This window comes from Oreochromis aureus, linkage group 8 (assembly GCF_013358895.1).
Source record: "Oreochromis aureus strain Israel breed Guangdong linkage group 8, ZZ_aureus, whole genome shotgun sequence".
NCBI classification, from domain to species: Eukaryota; Metazoa; Chordata; class Actinopteri; order Cichliformes; family Cichlidae; genus Oreochromis; species Oreochromis aureus.
Window position 1 is genome coordinate 6,717,763 of NC_052949.1, and position 18,239 is coordinate 6,736,001.

The following is an 18,239-nucleotide window of genomic DNA, read 5'->3' on the forward strand; positions in this document are numbered from 1 at the left end:
TCCTCATCTCAGGCACAGAGCTCCGGCTTCTGTCTGCGAGGGGCAGCCAAGAAGAAAGTTGGCTTAGCTTGTTCTTTATGAGCTGAGGCCCTGCAGCAAGGCCCAGTAAGATAAATAAGGATTATTCTGAAACAATGAGTCATGCAAAGCTACTGTAGTGTAAAAATATCAAGCTGGAAATGAACATAATTGGTCCAGTTTAAATTGTCAGGCATTTGCAGCATGAAATATGACAATTGCAGTGTTTTAGGAAGATAAATAGGGGAACAATTTAATGAACTTTGACAGCATTTTTGTAAGAAAAAAAAATGTCCATGCTATTTGTACCATATAATCTGTGTCCTGTTATAGATGTTTTTGTGTTATGGACAATAGTGTAAATGATCCCATACATACTCAGTTACCGGTGGTTTTACTGAGAAAAGGCTTCTCCTGCACTCACGGGCCCTTGCTGCCATCCGTGTGTGTGTGTGTGTGTGTGAGTAACCTTGACAGAGTAAGCTAAGCTTCACTGAGTGCCTGCAAGCACTGAGCTATCTTTAGCTTTTTGTTGAGGCTTTTACCACTGGCCTCCTCTTCCCACTCTTCCTCCTCCTCCTCCTCCTCCACTCCCTTCAGCCCACTCACTGTTGGCTGCACATGCAAACATGCACACTAATACATGCTTGCACACAACCAACAGACCCACGCACACGCGCTAACATGCATATGCACATGGCCTAACTGTTACTGGGCAGATTAGAGGAAGCAACCTACTTCTGGGTTGAAAACATGAAACTGATGTTTGTTTTTTAGTGCACACTGGAAGGCTCAGTGTTGTTCCCAGAGCAGCACTGATTTCTGCCTGAAGGCAAGTTATAAGCCGCAGGCCTCTCAGGATTCGCAGTTGTGTTCCTGCTTGTACGAAATCTATTAAATTCAGTCAGAAGTTCACTCAGAGACTGTAAACTATTAATAAATGAGTTTTGTGCTTGCAACAATTATCAGTTTCTTACAGCATATTGCATATTATGCACATGAGTGCTGAATTGCTTCTGATAGTTGCAAATTTCACATTTCATTTGCTGCACATAGCATTTAAAGCAGATCTTGTAGATCAATAATTTTTATTGCAAAAGTATCTCCTTGTGGGGGGGAAAATAACAGTCTAATTTCTCTATGCAAAGTGTCCACAAATAGGTTGATCAATCACCAAGCGTTAATAATGTTAATTGCTGTCATATTAAGGCTGAAGAACAGGCAATTAAGCATCAGCTTCGGGAGATGGGGACAAACTAATCCAATCAGAGATGTTTGAACTTTGAGGCCAGTCACTTACGCTTTGAGGTTTGTAATAATGCATATTTGCTTTCTCAATGTATATTTCATAAACTGAAAGTTGTACATCACCGTCCAATAACAGTAACATGTCCCTATAATAGATACAAATACACAAATGTGTCATTTTTACCTCATGGATCCCTCTTTTAAGCAATTTCTCACTATTTTGGGGTGTTTAAAAAGATGAATGAAGCTTTTGGGAGTGAAAACCAAAAGCAGGCTCTATAGAAGTCTATGAGAAAACAACCCTTCAAACCCTTTGGTTTCTTTGAACTGGTCTGAGTCTTAATGAATAAAACATGATATTCATTTTTTAAATTATGGTTCCCATCAGAATGAAAAAGGACAATAAATCAGGGTAAAGCTTTAAGATGGGCCTACTTTGCTACCATATCAGTCTTTAGTGTCCCCTCATTCATCACATCCGATTTCAAAACAGTGACAGCAATGAAAAAAACGCTTACGATCAAGATTTCACAACTGGACTTTACTGACTAGTGTGTGATGTAACTGCACCTGTTCATCTTTTATTTACAGTGTATGGGTGGCCACTTCCATCTGGCATATCACTTTTATCCCCTCTCTGGAGGGCACAGTGGACTTTGAAGGGGGTAACTGTGAAAGGTTAAACATCAGAATGGGGATGAACTAGCCTGCTGTGACACATGTGCTCATATTTCATGTCCTATTAGGGGAGCGGCTAATTTCGACTAATGTTTGAAACAAGCATGGGTGCTGAGGTTATTTTATCTTTTTCTCATCATTTGCTGGAAAAAACTTTGAAAAGTGCATTTTAGATCATTTTTCAAGTTATGTTGAGAATGGCCACAGATAAAAAGTAAGTATGTCATATAAAAGGCTTAATTCTTACTTAACTTTTTATAGCAGGCTCTTCCTTGAAAAGTATTATATACATGTATATGAGGCTTATATTGAATACTTACCTAATTCTGAGCATGTCAGGTAGCAGGCTCTATTTTTCTAGGAGTTAACCACATGGATACATGCAAAAGACCCCATGACCTTACATTTAACACATTCAGCATGCAGGATGTAAGCATAACTTTTTCTACATGCAAGGTCTTTTCCTAAACCTAACCAAGCAATTTTCAGTGCATCAACCTAATCAGCATGTAAAAATGAAAAGAAAAACAAATCAGCAAATCAAGCAAAGCCCAAAGCTCCAAACAGGTTTCTTGCCTGACAAATGATCCTTCTACTATAGATTGTGTAGGTGTGCAGTAATGTTGTGTCAAAGTACAGTTGGCAAAGGACACAGACTGACAGAACAGCAGTATTGGATGCCCTTGGAGGAGTATTTCCATAAAATTTAAAAAAAGACAATGTGTAGGATGACTTTTTTGACCTTTTTCCTTTTATATATAAAAGGAACTTAAATATTCATACCTTTCTGTGTTAGTATCATCAGAACACGTGCTTGTCATGAGCTGAGCAAATACGCCTCTCTTTCAGATCGTAAAAAACTACCTCGGAGCTACTCATGCATTTTTCAAATCCATTTAATGCTGTCAGTGTGGGATTGGCTAATAATAGTCACTGTACACTGCAGAAAGCAAGTTATTGGTGTCCGTGTGCACCTGTTATTGTATCCTTCTCTCCTCTCTCTCTTTCTGCATTGCAGAGTCTGTAACACATGCACTGTGTGTCATCTTGAGCCTGTGCACAGACCACCGGGCAACACATCGGGTAATGTGATACTCTGTTGTCCTGCTTCACCTTCTGAGCTGTTGTCCCATGACGCACGCTGAGCAGTAAGGTTTTACGCTGCAGCTGACACCGATGAGAAAGTATTGCTTTTGCCCTTTATGTCTTCTTCTGGGAAGAGAATACTAGATTTTTTATTTTTTTACAAGCGATCAATTTTTTCTCTTCTCTTGGTGAAATAACTACATTTATTCTGCTCATTCTTCACAAATATGAAGATACCAAGTGTATTTTTCTGCAGATTTCCTGCTGTGGAGTCCCAGCATGTGTGCTTTAAAATACAGCTGGTAAATAATGAATGGAGTTGCAAATTGTGGCTTCTACTGCCTTAACATAACTGCTATATTCAAGTAAAGGCAAGTGGCACGCTGTAGTCCCAAATCCTCTGCATTTCCCTAAAATTGGAGTGTGCCCTTGACAGAATGACAGGGTATTTAGCCACATTCAGCTGGAGCCTGAGGCTTTTTTTCCCCCCTCCTTACTGTTGCGCTCTCAAAGTTTCCATTCAGGTTTAATAAGTTGCTAATGAAAGAGGGCCAGCGGAAGCTGTTTAAGTCAATCTCCTCCGCACAGTTACAGATCATTGGATGCTCCATTTAGGGTGATTTAAATGTGTGCCATGGGACATATTCCAAAAAGCATTCACACAATGCCTTTCCATTTCCTTCTCCTCTTCTATTATAGTGATGGAAGCGGGGGTGTCTCAGGCAGCAGACAAAGGGAAACACAATGGTTATGTCCCCTTCCCCTCCTTGGGAAAATGGCATGATGGTTTCAAGAGTACACCATAGTCTCACTGGAAAATAAAGAAAAAAAGCTGCTGCTCAATTGAGTAAGAAAAAAATGGTTCCAGCACTATGTATTTAATCACATTGCACCATGTGAGGGAAAAAAACAACAACTGGGGGAAAGGGATAATGAAGGAAAGTGAGCAACCTCTCGGTTATTTCTCTCCTTTAATCAACAACGCATGGCTCAAAGAGATAAGGAAAGGTAGAATTGTGCCCGTTGTCTGATGCTAATGAGTTCTCAGGATGCACAACACATCATGTCCTTTGCTTATTTACTGTCAGAGAAAGAGTTGGTGGACACACTATCCAGACTAAGATGGAATTATACGTGTAAGTCTACTATGTAAGCTCAGGTTAAGTAAAGTTGAAGTATGCTTTTCCTGCTTGTATTTCTCACACATAATTATTTGATCATTTGGCAGTACATGTGGGTCTGCATATGCAGGGTGTTAACATCCATTAGCTCTCCTGTCTAGACAGGAATTAAGGCTATTTATGACCTGATGGTCTCCTTCCACTGTGACTCCTGGCAGCCCTCCCAGTTTTAGGCTTTTCTAAAATGATTTAAGTATCAGTGTGTGGTACCTGTGAACACAGGAGGGTCAGTGGACATTTTACTAAACCAACAGCTGTAACACCCAGGATATGTACAGCAACATTAAAGACTAGAAGCTGTATTTTAGCAATGATTTACAGGCGAAACCGTAAACAGTTAGCAAAAATGCTCAGAGGTTTAGTCTCTCAACAGAAGCTTTTATTCATGATATGTATGAATCACATGGCAGAGAAAGTAGACTACATTACAGTTACAGTCTACATCTTAGGAACAACGATAATGTTGCATAGGATTAGCATCCTATCATATGATAAAAAACAAAACTGAGAACACAGCTAGCTACATTTGTCACGAGGTAAAAGTAATTTAGTATTTTTACTCAGTGTGTTTTAATCAATAGATTTGTTGTTTTATACCTTACATGTTTTTAGTCCTACCTACGTCTCCCAGATGAACAAAATTAGCTACACCTGTGCAGTCACTGGGTTTCAAAGGGTAGACACAGTTCATGAAAACGGAGAGATGGCAGAAAATAACTGAGCAGAGCGAGTTACAGCAAGGGATTGGATAGAAATTAATTTTATTCTGGACTAATGCTGGGAGGCCATGCAGTGCTTGGTTTAGGACCTTTGAGTGGATTGATGAAAGGGCACAGGCAGACATGGGGAGTATCTCAGACACATATAGGGTTGCCATCTGTCATGTTTTAGCCAGGACATAATGAGCAAAATTGGTTCATCCCTTCTTCTTCTTAAATGTAACGTATAGTTACCGTTACATGCAATGCCACTTACAGTGCATATTTCCACTATGCCCAGCTCGTTGTGCGTTGTGCTTCTATGTTGGACTTCCACCCAGCATTTGAATACTTACCCTCCATAGTAACTAAAGCAAGATTGGTGCTTCCTTCTGCACAGGTCAATGTACAGTGGAGGGGAAGACAGGCTAGTACACGTTCCCATACAAGTTTTTTTTTTGATTGATTGATTGATTGATTGATTATACTTTATTCATCCTGAGGGAAATTGGGTTAAGGCTGCCAGCCGTGCCAGCGCCATCTTCTAAATGAAGCATTAGATATTGTGTTGGAGGCAGGAGAAGCAGTTGAGTCCCACAACAGTGCATGTTTTCTAAATATACATTTAAAGGTCTTTGTTCTTAAATACCTGTCAGTAGTCCCTAGCCCAGGCTATCTTTTATGAGTTATTACATTTCATCAACACTCTATTTTTCTCCATTCAATGAAAAACAGCCTCTCTCATTTTTAGTACATGTTGCTGGCTTGCTTGTCTCCAAAGGCAAAAATACAGTGGCCCCGAGAGGCCAAACGGACTGCAACTTAAGAAAACACCAGCAATAAGAAAAACGCTGCAAAAGCACACAAAACACAAGGGAGGTGTTTCTGGGGAGACAATAACCCGACGGACCAGTTGCAGGAACCCAAAACATGGTATAATATAATACTGATGACGGATTTTTATGCTAATAGTTAGGCTAACACACTTACCTCTCATCTTTTCTTTCCTCACAAAACCAATAGATCCTCCACTTCTTTTAAGTGTCTCCCAGTGCATTTCTTAGCATATTTTGGTTCCTGCAACTGGTCTGTCAGGTTATTGTCTCCCCAGAAACACTTCCCTTGTGCATTTGGAAATCAGTTTTTTCCTATTTCTGTTTTCTTTTTTCCTATTTTCATTGTCGTTTTTCCTATTTCCGTTGTGTTTTGTGTGCTTTTGCAGCGTTTTTTTCTTATTGCTGGTGTTTTCTTAAGTTGCAGTCCGTTTGGACTCTCAGGGCCACTGTACAAAAACTAGAAAATGTTTAACACATTAGTGATATGGCTTGGCACAAGAACTCACAGGCAGGACGCTCGACTAGAAGATCAACAGGTTGGAAGTTTTACAAGGCAAGGATTCTCAATGAAGCATTGTAAGAAGTTAGTAAACCACTTTTCTTCTGTAAGAGTTCTACTTCAACTTTTCCCAAGTCCAAAACAGGCAAGTTATTATCTAAACAGCTCATCATGTTTCTCATTTCAGTGGCACAGGTTATATATTTGTTATGCAGGGTTGCTTGTTTCAGTAGGTGGATAAAAAGAATCACAGGCAAGGTCGGTAGGTTTCCTAGGACAAAGGTGGACACAGCAGGTAGGGTGTAAATTGTAAATTTTGCCAAAGCTTGGCAAAAGGTAAACTTGCTCAGATAAGGCCTCCAGAGCAAGTTTACCACAATGACTAGGTCAACAATCTGTGAGGTGCACATAAATATAGCAGGTGAGTGATAATGAGACACAGGTGCACCAGCCGGAGCCTGGGGAAGTACTAGGGAGGTCAGGAGGGCCAGAATAAATTGCCTTTTTATTGAACCTAAAATAGAAACAGCTCTGACTTTGTCTGTAAAATCTTTAATTTTAAACCAAAAAATCTGTAACATAAAACTTTCGAGAGGTCTTTGTATAATGTGGTTATTACCTTTTTATGTTTATTATTGTAATTAACAAAATACCAACCTCAAGTCTTTGGTGCTAAGCCAGCTGCTTTTTACAGTATTAAATGTGCAAGTTGTACCAATTTTCTGTCAGACTTTTAGTAAGAAAGTCAATTACCTTGATTTTTCTCTCTTGTCTTTTAACAGTGCTCTCTTCATGACAATAAATATGAGCTACAGAGTTAAATCAATCTTGTATTTTAGAGTCTTTGATGCCATTATTTTCCCACTCTTCTTGTACATATCTAATACAGACTAGGGCCCCATGCCTTTCAGCTGAGGGGGAAAAAAGTGCAGGTCTGGCCAAAAGATGAGCAAATGTGCCCCATCATTTTATGGCCAGCTGCTTTTTGTTCATTAGAAACAAATTTCATTCCAGTTTTATGCGTTGTGATTCAGTGACCACATCTCCGGTTGTCATATCAGCACTGATAGCTGGTTTATCCCATGTAGTTATGGCTAGTGGAAGATTGGGATTTTATTGCTGACCTCTACTGCATAGCCTTTACCCAACCATGAAGCAATGACTTGAGAGTCTGGCCAACTTGAGACCCTCAGATGGGGAAATCTTTGAAAGAATAACACACAAAAAAGCGACAAAAGGAATGCTGTGATAGCTTGTGGAAGACCACAGCATGGTTGGGATGAACAAAAGGCCACGATGGGTGCCTCAAGCCCCAAATACCAGATCTGATGCGCATGGATTCACCCTCACAACTTTGGTCAAGATTCCTGGGTTCTTCTCATCACAATACATTTTTTAGCCGACTGTACACATAACTAGAATGTGTCAGAGCATTAGTAGATTCTTACAAGTTTACACAGTCTAAACACATAGTATATTTACACTTAATTTGATTTGAAGATAGTCCTGTAATTGCAAAAACTGATTAGGAAGCAGGTAGGTGGTGGGGATAAGGACAAGGAGAGGAGATGATGACAACAAGGACAAAAGGAAAGATGACTATCCTCCTGTCTCTCTTTCATTTCCCCTCTGTACATCTTTGTTGTTTTTCTCCAGAGATGCGAGGAAGAGAAATGCTGCAAGGACAGAGGCTTGAGTAACAAACATGAAGGGCAGAAATCCTGACCAAACTATAAAACTTACAGTTTATGAAGAGTCCTCTTCCCACCATAGTTTGTATATTCCAGCTGTGTGCCACACCTCTTTTATATGGTGAAGGTAAAAACACCACAGTAAAGGACACATGCTGCATTAAAAAAACCCCAAAAGAGATTCAGCCCTTTCATTCCCACCAGTTAATGGCTGTGTACAGGCAGCAAAGACAACATTTACATGTGCCAGAAATTGCTGTATCCTGAAGTGTAGCCGCTATAGCAAGCCTCCTCTCTCATCCAAGTGTATTTTAGGATTTGAAACATCCTTCATGGATTTGCAGGTCAAGAGCAGGATGATGGAGGAGACAAGGAAGCAGAAATTTCATCCTAAAATAAGTTCTAGAAAAAAAAAATTGACCTGTTGATGACGTTTTGGCATTAAAGGAAAAATTAAGAGTTATTACAATTAAGGACATGAATTTCTGAGCCAGTTTTTGTGGCAATCAATCAAATGGTTAAGTATTAAGGCTTTTTATTTGAAACCACAAATGCCAAACTCGTGTTAACGAGGAGGTCAGAGATTCGGGGCATCAAAGTCCCAAAACTAAATATTACAAACAAGGAAATAAAGCAAACTGAGTCTGTAATAGTGGAACCCACAGAATAGCTGAACCCTGCAGAACAAGTACATAAGTGGACCCTGAGTTTAGACTGAGCAGTGCAATCTCCTGATGGGAGATTATATTTTCTCCATCAGAAATGCAGATAGATTTTGTTTGGAGGCAGACATTTATAAAATTTTAAATATTATTAAATATTTTACTTGAAAAAGGAACAGGAAGCACAGAGAGGTTAGAAACAGACATACATAACCTACCAGTCCTTGGATTATAATCATGGTTTCTCATCACAAGCAGAGAGAGAGGGGAAGAAAAAAAGCCTTATCAACCCAGTAGGTTCATTTTTGCTTTGCCATGAGTCCCACAGTTCACGTGTAGCTTCACTCCCACGTGCTCTGAACAAAAGCCCAAGCTGCTCCTGCATCACCGAGAGAGCCAACGTGGCATCGGGGTCCCCACACTTGATGGAGCTCTGATTTTGATCTCCCAGAGAGGACACACAGTCAACAAAGCCCACATGGGGAGAGATAGCACGACCTCAAAGATACAGTTTGTGTTTGTAGTGGAGTGAGTCATCCTTTCTGACACAGCTGTGGTTTTACAAAGTACAAGCTCCCTTTAATATGAGTTAGATGAGGTAAATTTCTTCCCTTGGTTGTTATTTTTCAGATAAAAAATATAAAAGAGTTTACACTGTGGCAATATAATGTTTTATTTTTAAAACAGCAAGTCTGTCTGCTAGCTAAAGGTACCGAGTCATATATTTACCTGTTTGATAAATATGTGATAACATTGCTCTCAGAGACAACGAAACAAAGGACAGGAGAGGAGATTTTAAAAGGTAACAAATGCTCAGAAAGAGCTAAACATTAAGACATTCAAACATTACACGTATTGGGTTCTCTGACAAGAACTGTATATACACACAGAGTACTGAACAAGGAGACACAGTTGAAGACAATTAGCGTGGGACACGCAATCACAAATGAAGAAAGATACAACACAGGCAGAAACAATCAAGGAATCAACTGAAAAACAACAGGAAGTACAGGGAACACACTGAGAAAGCAATGGCCAAAGTAAAACAGGAAGTTGAAGGTTTAACAAAGCCAGGCTTTCTTTGAATCAGCTGTTGAAATATGAAATATAAAGCCCCCAACCACAAAGGTATCACAACAGCAGTTATCGGCTTTCTAAGCTGTCTGCTTCAGCCTCTGTGTGGTCATGTAACTCTTCTTCTGCCTAAAATATGTATTTAGTTTACTATGATCCCTGAGTGGCCCCTACTCCAATCATCAATGGTGCTGATGATAAAATTGCAATAAAAATCTATAAAGAACTTTAAAAAACAGACAAAAGATTAATTGTTAATTTAGGATTTAGCCCACCAAGTGGTAAAACTGTCTATATTTAAATGTTAGAGGTCACCAAACTGAGTAGCTAACACTGTAGTAAGAAACAATCTTTATACTAGTTTTATTCTGGCTAGAAGCTGGAAAATAGTAACATCTGCTTATATATTGTAGACTGAGGTTGGCTAAATCCACAAAGGGCAGTTAACCTCATAGCAGCAGCAGCAGCACAGATCAGCTGCAGTAAATGCTGTTTGTTTGCACATCTAGCAGCCATAATCCAACACAATGATTCATGTGGAGTCGTGTTTCCATTGACCGGAGTGCTGTATTTACCTTCTTTTAGCTTTGATGGAAATATCAGCTGTGCTATATTTACCAGCAGGTCTAAATGTGTTTATTTTCTGTCTGGTGTTGAGCTTTTTAATACCTTTTTTATGATACAGCCAAACTATGGGATCAGTAATAGCTCTTATTATTATTATTATTAATATTATTATTATTATTGTTATTATTAAGGGACAGTTAGGTTAATGCTGCCTTTCTGTATCCAGGACACTCGGGTAAAAGAGAATTTAAAATCGAGAATCAGAGGTGGTAACCATATAGAGGATGTTCAAAACTCACTTTTTTTCATGTGAATAGTTTTGATCTATTCGAGTTAGTATGATTATTCGTAGAACAAAGTTATAAAAGCTGGAATTGCATTCTGATCACCCAGTCATTACTTGTAAAATATCAGTCAGTGGTTAGATCCACTGTACACCAGCTTCTTTGTACTATTTTTCCCCAAAAGCATCCACATGGCACAAGCAACTGTATTTACAAAAAACTGGTACGTTACTTGCAAATTTCTTGTATTTTTACAGCAGTTTTTCACAGCTCTCACTGCTCATCAGTCAGCTGCACTGAGTCACCACTTGGATCTCTGAGTACATATTTAATAGTGACAATTTTATATCCCTCTTCTCTCATATTAGATCATTCTATCACCCTAAATCAAGCCACAGAAATCTCATGTCAGCACATTCCCACCCACTGCCAGCGCGACACAAACAGCCAGCTTTGATCATCGCAGCGTGTTTGTTCCACAAGAGTCTGGGTTACAGCTCAGAGGTCTGTCTGCTCTTAAAAAGCAGGAACAGTCAGGATTAGCTAACTTTGTGTTTGGTGGCTGCTGGGTACTGTTCATGTACACCCCGCTAGCCGCCATGTGCCAGATGGGTCTTTGGATAATCCTAGTGTGGGATCAGGGGTAGACCCAGGGCGGCAGAGTGAGGAATCTAGACGGGATTAACTGCAGCCACATTAAGACAAAAGAAAATATAACTTAAAAGCTGCATTACTGAGCTGTAATCGAGTATGTGTAAAAACAATCAAAAACACAACTGCAGTGTGATTTGCCACATCTTCTTTTAATGAAACACTTCATGAGCCTGGAGAGCCTCTTCTTGAAAAGCAATTGACCCTCTGAGACTCTGTGTGGAGGCATGAAATCATCCATGAAGTCATTCTTATATCAGTCCTGCAGCTGAACAAGTTATAGAAAAGTTTGGCCATGAAGTTTAACTCGCAGTAAATACGTGGCCCATTATTTCCTCACGGCTCCCTTGAGCAATAAATCATCCTTCGCTCTGAGCCTGCTGGGAAACAAGAGCACATATAAGCTTGAATAAATGCTCCCTGACCCCTGATGTGATACTGCTTATTCACAATAAATTGATTTCTGTCCTTTTAGCTGATAGCAATGGAGGAATAACAGCGATGATTTGAACCACATGTTTTCGTAGAGGCTCAGCTCGGAGATAAAAGCGATACGGCACAAACACAGAACCCCCTCCCGTGGTCACATTGTCTTATTCACTACCAAGAAATATAGCCTTGATGTTAATTATTTCTTCATTTATAGCCCCAAGCGCAGAAGATTTCAGGCTTTACTTTCCTTTGCAATCCCATCGCGTCCATTCAGCCTACAGGCTTGACTCTAAAGGAGGCCAATGGCAGCTTTACGACCTTTCAGGAATAAAAGCTGAAGCAGCTAATCCAGCCCTCCCACAAACACTGTCTCTTTTGAACCCTCAAAAGACCTTCACTCTGCACAGTGTCCCGTACAAACAACCGGCTCTACCCTGCACCAGCCTCCCCCTGCAGCCCCAGCAATGTCATCAAGGTCGATCTCCTGGAAAGGCCTCTGTTGCAGTGAAATTTGAGATATTTTCAATAGTGATTGATATCAATACTGGCAAATACAGAGCAGAGGAGCGTGAAAGAGGAAGCAACACTGAGATTATTGAGAACTATAAAACTGATGCTGAGTAAATTCAGATATAGAAAGAGAGAAAAGTTAGAAAAAAGGACCAGAGAAGAAAGCAACAGAGAAACAGACAGTACGAGGCGATGATCTCAGGATTCCTCTATTGATCCGAGCTTCTTTTTCTAATCTCTCTGCCCCCTCGGTAACCCCAGCTGGATTGGACATCCAGCCACAAAAAGCAATTTGACCCCCGCCGCTGCCCTCTCAGGTCACTCTTTAGTGACTGCTGACTTTGGGTTGCCATGGTGAGAGAAAATTACGTCTATAGGGCCTGGTTGGACATGTTAAGAGCGTTGGATTTGTGCCCAGCACCCTGCTGCTTTTCATCAAAGGGGCTATAAAGAGACTGTAGCAGAGCATTACGTGTCTGTTGTTATTTATGGGGATGATTTTTTTTTTTTCTGCAAGTTTTATGACTGATGCTGTTGGCTGTTTACGTACATCCGCCAGTTTACTCATGGACATGTTTCTGTATTTAGTCATGCAAGCTGTGAGTTGGTTGGTTCAGCAGTCAGTGCAATGCTTTGGTCCTCACTTAGGTTAAAGGGAAAGTGGAGCGCGCTGATTAATTTACAACATTTCATTGCGCAAATAGACTAATATTTAGATGCTACGTATATTGACGTAAGACATGAAGCAAATAGTCTCCACCTAAAGGGTGTACTATGAAACAGGATTTATGGGTTAGCATGCTCAGCTTGAAGTCAGAGCTTTTGGTGTCGTGTTCTTTGTGCTCTGTCGATCACTGTGCTAACTCATGCCCAACAAATAACTAGACTTTCTTCGCATTAGCTTGCTTGACAAAACCTAAAAGAGACAACAGCTATCACTTTGTTAACTCAGGCTTTCTTCTTCAACCTCTGAGTGTGTTCGCATGAAAAGGAAACATTTGACGCATTATTTGATTCTTCTTTCTACAAAATAGATCAACTGAGCACCGCCTACTGATAAAGACTGATAAAGAACAAAAATATAACATTAAAATGCAACACTGTGGCTGCACAAATGGGTAAGATTGCAGAAAATTGCTAATCTCGTGATTCAATCATCACAAGTGCACTGAGCAGGAAAATAAATATATCAATTCAAATTCATATATTTCCCACTAAGTGTAATCTCAGTGCTGTTTTCTATTCCTAACATGACAGCTGCACATTAGAGCTCTGAAACTTTAAACTGCATACATTTAAACGTTAAATGTTACTCAGTATGTCTTTTTATGAGCCTAATAAAGGACCTTCCTACTTCAGATGTTTTTGGTAATAAATGGCTTCCAAATACATCTGATTTTCTACTCTGTGTTTTAGTGACTGTAATTCCAGGAGGGCAAAAGAGTTTTTCTGCATCACCAACTGCATGCATGCAAATTCCAGTGAGTATGCCATGCAGTTTGTGCTGCTGCAACTTTAGAGCAGGTGTTAGTGGTGTTAGTAAGGTAAAGCTTAAAAAGTTGCATATGTTAAAAAAAATGTCTTCAGCAGATAATCTACTTAAAGTGTACGTAAATAAAGGAAACTGTGAAAATCTGGTGCTTTCACAATATTGTCATGTGAGTGGCCATATGAGGGACACTAAAAATATCGGGGTGCCACACAGTGTGCCACCAAGCTTCTGTTTATGTGTGTGTGAGGGCGCCTACGGGTGCAGGGACACAGCAGATGGGAGGTGACAATGGGTAATCATGAGGGACACACAAAGTGACTTAGTTAATGTTTCAACTCATTGCAGGATGTTTTCCTCTCTCTTCTGTTCACATTTATTAAAATTATTATCAACACAGGACAGTCTTGCCTGGGGGGGCCACTGAGGGGGCCAATACTGAAAGACACCTCCCCCTGACTGAGTTAGCAGGCCTTAATAATGCACCCCTCTGTTCCTCAGCTTGTTGATCGACAGGAAAGATGAGCTAAATGCAGACGCCACAGACAGGTTAACTAAGAGAAGTCGAGTTTTATTAAAACCTGTTAAGAGCTTATGTAAAAAAAAATAGCTAGAAAAACCAGTATCTAACAAAGCACAAGGTCAAACTGAAGTCAGAATGAACTGATAACTGACAAGTAAGAGAAGACTAAAAGGACTGATTGGACACAAGTGAGATTAATGAGGTCAGAGAAGCAAAGGATTGAAAAAAGACTGAAGATGCAAAACTCCTAAAACAATGAACTCTTCAAAAGAGCTGAAGAAAGGAGGGGGAAACACAAAAACAACGGGCACATAAAGATAATAATACTATATATAAATAACTAAAAAAGGACACTGAGATCATGTTGGTTTGGGTTTCAAAATGGTCACATATTCACTGATCCCAGTATGCTCTTAGCAGCTCCCATGGATTGAATCCACATGATTATTATCAAGCCTCTAATTTTAGTTTTACTAGTTAGTGGGACATGACCATAAGACAAATTCAGCTAAATCTGCTTTAAAGTTTTGGAGACTTTCCCCTCAATAAGATTTAAAAAGCCTGTATGTCCACATGCCTGCAGTGTCACAAGTTTTACAACATTGTCTAAACAATCTGAGACCCAGCAACAGCTTTATTTGATATCATTTCATTTTAATTTAGCAGAAATTCATTCAGACTTCTGTAGACCACTACATCAATCCACAGTTGTAATAACTGAGGATATTCATCAAGTATGTTAGCATAGTCATCTATCTGTTCTCAGCACTGCTATGCCAGTCCTCACTCATAGACCCAATATATTCTGGCTTATATTTTTAAGACTGTGCCTCCTTACAGTCATTGCATTGTGAATTTTAAGGAGAACATTTAGAATTTGTTATTTGTGGCTTTGCTTATTGTTTTCAAAGCCCAGTGGTGTGCCTGTCTCTGATTTATGTCACACCGTTCCAGGGATACACCTGCCTATGTGAGATTAAACCCTGACACATAATCCCCAGGCTTCCCTCTCTTGTGTGTTTCTTGTCAGCCACCAGGATGCCCTAGAAAGGAAGAGGCAAGGCAGAGAGTAACAAGGAGTCTGCACAGCATGTGACAGAAACATGCAAGAGAAAACCACTGTGCAACAAAGACAATGCACATGCAGCTCCCTTGGGTTTTTCCACCGGTGGATGGAAGTCAGTCAGGTGTGCAGGAGACTGTGGGCACGACAGCATCGTGCCTTACTGGCGTCATAGTTGTCTTCTGTTTTGCCTCTTCTTCGTTCAGATGGTCCCTTTAGCAATCGCCACAGTGGACTGTCATCCTTCACCTCACATTACCCCTAGCGTCCTCTGTCACACCAGTCCTCTGCATGTCCTCCTTCACTACATTTCCAAACCATCTCCAAACCACACATCACAGCAGGTTTCATTGCAATCTTGTAAACCTTCTATTTCACTCTTGCTGCTATCCTTTTGTCACAAATCACCACTGACACTCATCTCCGCCCACTTCACCCTGACTGGGCTCCCTTCTTCACTTCTTTTGTGCACTGTCCGGTATTTAAGCTCATCTCCCTTCGCCAGCTCTACTCACATAAATCACTATTACGCTCGTCTCCCTTTCATTCACACACATTATGTATTCTGTCTTGTTTCTACTCACTTTCATTTCTCTTCTCTCCCATGTATACCTCCACCTCTCCAGGCTCTCTTCCACCTGCTCCCTACTCTCACTACAGATGTCATCTGAAAACATCATAGTCCACGGAGACTCCTGCCTGACCTAATCTGTCAACCTGTCCAACACCACTGCAAACAAGAAGGGGCTCAGAGCCCATCCCTGATGTAATCTTACCCCGACCTTGAACCCATCTGTCACTCCCACTGCACACCTTTCCACTGTCTTGCAGTCCTGCATGACCCTCACATACTGCTCTGCCATTCCTGATTTTCTCGTGCAGTACCACAGGTCCACATATGCTTTCTCTAGATCCGCAAAGACACAGCAACTCCGTATGACCTTCTCTATATTTCTCCATCTGCTCTTTTATGGCATGAAGCCATACTGCTGCCTACTGATTGTCACCTGTCTCCTTAACCTAGCTTCAACAACAGTTTCTCATCACCTCATTGTATGGCTTATCTGAGGAGATAAGCTCAGCCACATACTTTTTGTTTTTCATTGGCTGACTGATGTCTCCAAATGCCCAGAATGTGTCTCAGCTGTTGAAAACACCACATTATGATGCAAATTTATTCAGGGACCAGCTGCTGTGTCAGGATGATGCTGCAACACATCCTTGAAACTTTTAATGAGCTCACCGTTTTGAATAATAGGGACGGCGAGGTCACACAAGTCAAGATGCGCATGGGTGCTCGTGTGGGTGGGTTTCTTGTCATAATGGACATGCACGTGCTTAAGTGCACGCAAGTGCAGCTTGACATTGAGCATTTAAGAACACTCAGCGGGTGGCACGCGAATAGGTAACAAGTCATTATCTCATCATGTCAGGCAAGACAAATACAGGCCAGGAGCACACCCACGCGTAGCTGAATGGCAACTTAAGAGAGGATTAACACCAAGTGGGAAAATGAAGCCGACTCTGAAGTGCCAAAAACTTTTTTCCACTACTGGCTGCAAACGTGAGTCAAACCCTGTAGACTCACTAGCTAAAGAGGCCTACTATAGAGCATTATAAAATATGTTTACAGCTTGTATAAGGTATGTTTTTGGATAAGAACTGATAGCTTTTTATAACTCATCCACCTGAACACTAGAGTTATTGGCACGACTGCTTTAATTGGCAGGTGTCCTGACACAGGCAGATGGAGCCAATCAGAGTCCGTTAGGCCTTCCTTCCACTACTTTGAGATATTAAACTGAACTTCTTCACTGCATTTTTGCTGTTGGTGCCTTATTGGGAATGCTGTGTGATAAAAACCATCCACATTAGCTGGAAACTTAGCACTCCACCCTCTCATATAAATTTGGTATTTTTGGGATCGGTGACAGTGGCCAAACTGGTGATTCTGAGGTTTCAGCATACGGAGTCTAGAAAGCAGCGGGTGACATCATAATGGTGACACCTATCTTTTATATACAGTGTGTGATCAAAGCTAGTATTTAAGTACAATGGAAAATAGTTTTGATATTTGCTACAGTAACGATGAACAGTTAGATGACACATCAGAAACAGAGTGTAAAAACTCTTAAAATGCCAGTATAGTGAAATTTAAATAAAAGAAAAGCTCTCTGTGTCTTTCTTATTTATCTCCTGGATTTATGAAAACAGGTTTCTCATATTTTTGACAGCAAGAGACAAGAGGCTCACGTGTCCTTTGACTCTATTCAAGATATCTTTTGCCATTCTTTGAAATGTATTTTTACCGGTGGTATTATTTATTTTATTTCATCCCAGGGTCACGAAACACATAAATGTGAGACTAACATTAAAACAAGTAGTAAGACGAGATGGCTACAGTCCACTTCATTCTGTTTTGACTTCCAGCAAGAGTGCAACAGAGCATCTGCTGTACAGATGGCCTCAGGTGATTCAGCCCCACATGACCACAAAATCAACAGCACAACTCAACCAGCTCACCTCTGAGCCGTCACACCACTAATTGATGCAATTACACTGTCAGCAGTAGGTGGAAATCAAACTAAACGGATTGTTTGGTCTTGTGTGGGGGAGGGGGAAGAGGCGGCGATCCTCCCCCCCTATTTTGGTAAGAGCGCTAAAACGGTATCATCTGTTAAGGTAGCAAATATTTGATGTAAAGCAATACTAACTAAAGACTGTTTGATACTAGATTTCGGGGAACTAATGTAGATTTTTGGCAAATTAATTATTCTGGCATCAATATGCATTGGTTGATGTATTTTCTCTTTTGTGTGCGTCAACAAAGGAAATCTAATATTCACTGTCTTTCAGCTCCGTCTGCCAGGTCCTGGGGGAAATATGTTTCTTTAGGTGCTTAATGCTGTTTGGTGCTCAGCAGGTAGCAGAGGCATATTAAGATACCACAGGCCCCGGGGCCACAACTTTATCAAGGCTTCCCAGCCTCTTTCCCAAACACTTCTCAAGTGTTTCCCAAGTTGCGCAAACATCAGCAGGACTTATTTTT